The sequence below is a fragment of the Heptranchias perlo genome, unplaced genomic scaffold, assembly GCF_035084215.1.
Source record: "Heptranchias perlo isolate sHepPer1 unplaced genomic scaffold, sHepPer1.hap1 HAP1_SCAFFOLD_64, whole genome shotgun sequence".
Lineage (NCBI taxonomy): Eukaryota > Metazoa > Chordata > Chondrichthyes > Hexanchiformes > Hexanchidae > Heptranchias > Heptranchias perlo.
Window position 1 is genome coordinate 2,385,993 of NW_027139666.1, and position 6,356 is coordinate 2,392,348.

Sequence of the window (6,356 nt, forward strand, 5' to 3'; positions counted from 1 at the left end):
TGCTCTGTCTGACCATTTTGATCGCTACTTCCCTGGAGAGGGATTTGAAAATTTGAAGGAAAAGCGTTAGGTGAAAGATCCTTTTGGTTTCTAAAATCCTGAATCAATAAAGAAGCTAAACTTGATGCCTGAGCAAGAAAACGAGCTGGTGCGACTTACCTGTGATACGCACTGAAAACACGCCACAAGTCATTCAGTTTGTCATCTTTTTCGATCAGTGCTTTCAAAGAATATGCTCTGTTAAGTAAGATTAGTGTTATGTTGTTGCTGCCGTTCACAACAACCTACATGTGCGAACTGGAATTTTCGACTTTAACAAGAATAAAAACAAGAGCAAGAAACCTGATATGCGTGCAGCGCTTTCATCTTGTGATCCAGATTGGAACGAGATCATGAACAACAGGCAGACCCATCCGTCACATTAAGTAAGTGCAACTCAAACTGACCGTTTTCTTATTGTATTTATACTGTACTTAAAATGTTTTTCAAGGAACGTCGAAGTCTAATTTTAGTTATTACTTGAAGTGAAATGCAGAGTGAGCATGGACTGACCTTTTTTGGGATTTGATGAAAGCTCCAGTCAGAGGATATTATTGTTTTGGGTCCCTGGGGGAAGTGTTTTTCTTCCACTGGATAACGAGAAAAATAGTTTGAGAAACACTATTCTACATTGTACCGTGAGTGTCTGTTCAGCAAAACGGCTCTGAATTCCTCAGTCTCTATTTCTCGATACGGTTCTGTGCGCAACTTGGGCAATAAAACACTGATCGACACTCGGCGAGCAATGGCGGCCGCAGGCCCCACAATCCCCCGCGCCCGAGAAACCCCTCTATCTCTCCAACGCGGTGATTTCCTGGTCAGGCTGCGCATGCTGCCCAGGCCCGCATTGTATTTTGGGAGCGCGTCGCTCCTGTGGTTTGTCTCGAGTCGGACTCGGTGGAAACTGGAGAAGAAACCGGGAAGCGGCGGGTCGGACGTGGGATGCCGCCTGTCGGGACCCGAGCCCCACTCGGTGTTGCTGAGAATCCGCTCAGTGTAAATGCAGGTTGTTGTTGAGCTGCTCCCGTTGGCCTCCGCGTTACCGGACAGAATCAGCCAGGGACGGTGGCTGTGCTGCTCCCCATGCTAGAAATGCTGACAGCTCGGTATATCGGCTTACAAGTACAGAATTACCACTTGGCCGGGTACTGGAGGGCAAACAGTGACTGGGCCCGAACCCCACCATCACGCAGCACCTTCAGGAGAGAAAGGAGAAAAATAGAGGCTGCGATGAATCTGGATTTCAAACAGCGAGGACGTGTCAAGGATGGAGTGTGTGGGACGGGGGCTATACAGCTTAATAGGGGCAAGGAGGGAGAGTGTGTTGGACGGGGAATTTACAGCTTAATAGAGGCAAGGAGGGAGAGTGTGGGTCGCGGGATTTACAGCTTAGGAGGTGCAAGAGCGGAAAGAATGTTCCCGAGAAACCAGAACTGTCTGTTGTGAATTTCTAACCTGTATTACAGTGATGATTTTTGTAAATGATGAGGACAAATGCATAGACTAGCCTTGTATTGTCTTGAATGTACAAGATTACGCTGTGATCTAATTGAGGTGTTGGAGAAGATTAAAGGATTTTATGGGGTAGATAGAGAGAAACTATTTCCTCTGGTGGGGGAGTCTAGCACAAGGGGAATCACTTCAAATTAGAGCTAGGCCTTTCAGGGGTGAAGTCAGGAAGCAATTTTTCACACAAAGGGTAGTTGAAATCTGGAACTCTCTCCCCCTGAAAGCTGTTGAGGCTGGGGGTCAATTGATAATTTCAAAACTGAGATTGATATATTTTTGTTTGACGAGGATATTAAGGGTTATGGTATCAAGGCGGGTGGATGGAGTTAAGATACAGATCAGCCATAACCTAATTGAAGGACGGAACAGGCTCGTGGAGCTGAATGGCTGACTCTTGTTCCTATATTGCTAAATGCAGCCATCAGTAATAAGGTTGTGGATGGCAAGGGCCTTGTTCACAGTTGAATGGACATCTGGAGGGAGATGTGGAGAGAGGAGGTGACTGATCAGGGAGTGTCTGCAAATGAAGTAGAAATGGTGACGAGGTAGGGAGTGTCTCTAAATGAAGGATAAATGATGATGGGTCAGGGAGTGTCTGCAAACGAAGCAGAAAGGATGACTGGTCAGGGAATATCTGTAAATGAAGGAGAAATGGTTACGGGTCAGGGAGAGTCTATAATTGAAGTAGAAATGGTGATTGGTCAGGGAGAGATGGTGACTGGTCAGGGAGCCAAAATCACCAAAAGTGGGAGATATCACAGATGGTCAACTGACAGGCAGCTATAGGGAGCGACATATTGTCGAAAAGAGGATGAGAGCATAAACACCCAGCCAGAGTCAGCACCTTCAGTGGAGGACAGGGTGGGGAACCAGTGAGTGGCTGGGTTTAGTTCCACACTCACTGGTTCCCCTCCTTCTCCTCCCCCGAAGGTTCCGACTCTGGCTCCGTTCAGTTCTACAGAGTCAGGACCTTCAGGGGAGGAGAGGGAGGGGAACAAGTGAGTGTAGCACTGAACCCAGTCAGAGTCAGGACCTTCAGGGGAGGAGAGGGAGGGGAACAAGTGAGTATAGAACTGAACTCTGTCGGAGTCAGGACTTTCAGGGGAGGAGAGGGAGGGGAACCGGTGAGTGTAGAACTGAACCCAGTCAGAGTCAGGACCTTCAGGGGGAGTGAAAACATAAATAGAAGGAAAAATGTTGGAGATGGTGCGATGGGTTTGGATTTCAGCAGAGGGAGGAGGGGGAGTGTGAGGGGCAGGGATTTACAGTCTGGGGGAATGAGCGGGAAGAATGTTGCATAGAAACTGGAATTGCCTGTTCTGAATTTCTATCCTGTATTCCCTGTATTCACAGTGAGGACTTTTGTCATCTCCTTTTACAGGGTATTAGAAGGGGAGGATTTGCAGATGGGAAACTCAAACCAAACATCACATCAAGATCTGACAGTCACTCGACTCACCAGCACCTGAAGATCATCTGCCTTTGAATATAGAAGGAGGAATGTTTGTCTGTTCCGTCTCTGAGAAGAGATTTCAAACATCAGTGTAACTGGAAAAACACCGAGACACACACATCCGAGTGAGAGTGTTCCAGTGCACTGACTGTGGAAAGAGCTTTAACCAGTTATACAGCCTGAAAAAAACACCGCACCATTCACAGTGGGGAGAAACCGTACACGTGTTGTGTGTGTGGACGAGGCTTCAACTGATCATCCAACCCGGAGAGACACAAGGACACCCGTACCACGGAGAAACCGTGGAAATGTGGAGATTGTGGGAAAGGATTCAGATTCCCGTCCCTTCTGGAAACTCATCGACGCAGTCACACCGGGGAGAGGCCGTTCACCTGCTCCATGTGTGGGAAGTGATTCATTCAGTCATCCAGTCTTCTGACACATCAACTGGTTCACACTGATCAGAGACCTTTCAAATGTTCTGACTGTGAGAAGAGCTTTAAAAGTCAAACGGAACTACTTGCACACCAACGGACTCACACTGGGGAGAGGCCGTTCACCTGCACTGAGTGTGGGAAGAGATTCACCCAGTCATCCCATCTGCTAACACACCAACGAGTTCACACTGGGGAGAGGCCGTTCACCTGCTCTGTGTGTGGGACGGGTTTCACTCTGTCACCCAGCCTCACTGAACACCAACTTGTTCACATTGATAAGATACCCTTTAAATGTTCTAACTGTGAGAAGAGCTTTAAAGGAACAAGTGATCTGCTGACACACCAGCGTGTTCACACTGGGAGAGGCCGTTCACCTGCTCCGTGTGTGGGAAGGGATTCACTCGTTCATCCAGCCTACTGATACACCAGCGTGTTCACACTGGGAGAGGCCGTTCACCTGCTCCGTGTGTGGGAAGGGATTCACTCGTTCATCCAAACTCATTGAACATCAACTTGTTCACACTGATAAGAGACTTTTCAAATGTTCTGACTGTGAGAAGAACTTTAAGAGAAAAAAAGAACTGCTGACACACCAACGGACTCACACTGGGGAGAGGCCGTTCACTTGCTCGCTGTGTGGGAAAGGATTCACTCAGTTATCCAGCCTCATTAAACATCAACTTGTTCACACTGATAAGAGATCCCTGAAATGTTCTGTCTGTGAGAAGAGCTTTAAAACAAAGTGGAATCTGCTCACACACGAACGTATTCACACTGGGGAGAGGCCATTCACCTGCTCCGTGTGTGGGATGGGATTCACTCAATCATCCCACCTGCTGAAACACCAGCGAGTTCACATGTGACTGCAGGGGTTGGATTCTGCTGCTATCGCTGCTGTGAATCACATCCAGGACTGAACCATGTTCATTCTGACACTTGGGGTTTGTTTCTGATGTTAATAACCCCTTTAACTAGGCTGGAGTTTAGTATTCTGTACAAGAGTCAAATAAATCAGCGTTCCTTTAAAGACAGTGTGTCTCGTGCTTGATATCTTGATGAAAAGACAAGCTGATTGTAGATTATTATGAAGTGAGTAGAATCCATCTTATAACTGGGTTCCTATACCTTATAAAAGATGGATACACAAGACGTCCAAGTCGGACAGGACAGATTGTCCCAGCACTGACTGTGTGTATGACAGGACAGACTGTCCCAGCACTGACTGTGTGTATGACAGGACAGAGTGTCCCAGCACTGACTGTGTGTATGGCAGGACAGACTGTCCCAGCACTGACTGTGTGTATGACAGGACAGATTGTCCCAGCACTGACTGTGTGTACGGCAGGACAGACTGTCACAGCAATGACTGTGTGTATGACAGGACAGAGTGTCCCAGCACTGACTGTGTGTATGGCAGGACAGACTGTCCCAGCACTGACTGTGTGTATGACAGGACAGAGTGTCACAGCACTGACTGTGTGTATGACAGGACAGAGTGTCCCAGCACTGACTGTGTGTATGACAGGACAGACTGTCCCAGCACTGACTGTGTGTATGACAGGACAGAGTGTCCCAGCACTGACTGTGTGTATGGCAGGACAGACTGTCACAGCACTGACTGGGTGTATGGCAGGGCAGACTGTCACAGCACTGACTGTGTGTATGACAGTACAGACTGTCCCAGCACTGACTGTGTGTGTGACAGGACAGAGTGTCCCGGCACTGAATGTGTGTATGACAGGACTGAGTGTCCCAGCACTGATTGTGTGTATGACAGGACTGAGTGTCCCAGCACTGACTGTGTGTATGACAGGACTGAGTGTCCCAGCACTGACTGTGTGTATGACAGGACTGAGTGTCCCAACACTGACTGTGTGTATGACAGGACTGAGTGTCCCAGCACTGACTGTGTGTATGACAGGACTGAGTGTCCCAGCACTGATTGTGTGTATGACAGGACTGAGTGTCCCAGCACTGACTGTGTGTATGACAGGACTGAGTGTCCCAACACTGACTGTGTGTATGAAAGGACAGAGTGTCCCAACACTGACTGTGTGTATGACAGGACAGAGTGTCCCAACACTGACTGTGTGTATGACAGGGCAGAGTGTCCCAGCAATGATCGTGCGTCGAGTGTACATGGGCTGTGGGCGGAGATAAATGGGTGGGGTAGAATCCATGATAGGGTGGAGTGGCATGGGGTTGTCCGAGGAGATTAAATCGGTTGGAGGAGGTTACAGAGATAGGGAAGGGGAGAGGACCATGGAGGGTTTTGAACACGAGGATGAGGATCTTAAAATCGAGACGTTGCCGACCGGGGGCCAGTGTAGTAACACACGAACAGAAACTTACGGGTCACTGCCCGGCAGACAGGTGGAGAAGACATTGATGTCCGCGGGGGAACAGTCAGGGTCACAGCAGCAGTCGAGGGGTTGAAAATGAGGAGGGGTTTTGATGGAGTCGATGGGGAGAAACTGTTGCCACTGGCTGGAGGGTCCGTAACCAGAGGGCACAGATTGAAGGGAATTGGGAAAAGAGGCAGAGGGAGATGAGGAGAATGTTTTTCGGCAGCGAGTTGTTCTGATCTGGAATTCACTGCCTGAAAGGGCGGTGGGATCAGATTCAATAATAACTTTCAAAAGGGAATCGGGTCAATCCTTGAAGGGGAGAAATTTGCGGGACTGTGGGGAAAGAGCAGGGGAGTGGGACTAATCGAATCGCACTTTCACAGGGCCGGCACGGGCGCGATGGGCCGAGCGGCCTCTTTCACAGAGCCGGCACAGGCGCGATGGGCCGAGCGGCCTCTTTCAAAGAGCCGGCACAGGAGCCGTCAGCCCGACTCCCGCCAAGCCCGCTCTCCCATCTCAGGCCACTCCCGGGTGCTGGCCCTCCCTTTGTCGGGCGAGGGCCCGCATCAT

General features: G+C 49.3%; 1 long non-coding RNA gene across 1 annotated transcript; it reads left to right on the forward strand.

The window, feature by feature from the left end:
• Positions 1–876: 876 nt before the first annotated feature.
• On the forward strand, positions 877–4,469 carry LOC137318001 (uncharacterized). The gene is made up of 2 exons (XR_010961791.1): positions 877–1,045; positions 2,930–4,469. It is a non-coding gene; the product is annotated as an uncharacterized lncRNA (long non-coding RNA).
• The last annotated feature ends 1,887 nt before the right edge of the window (positions 4,470–6,356 follow it).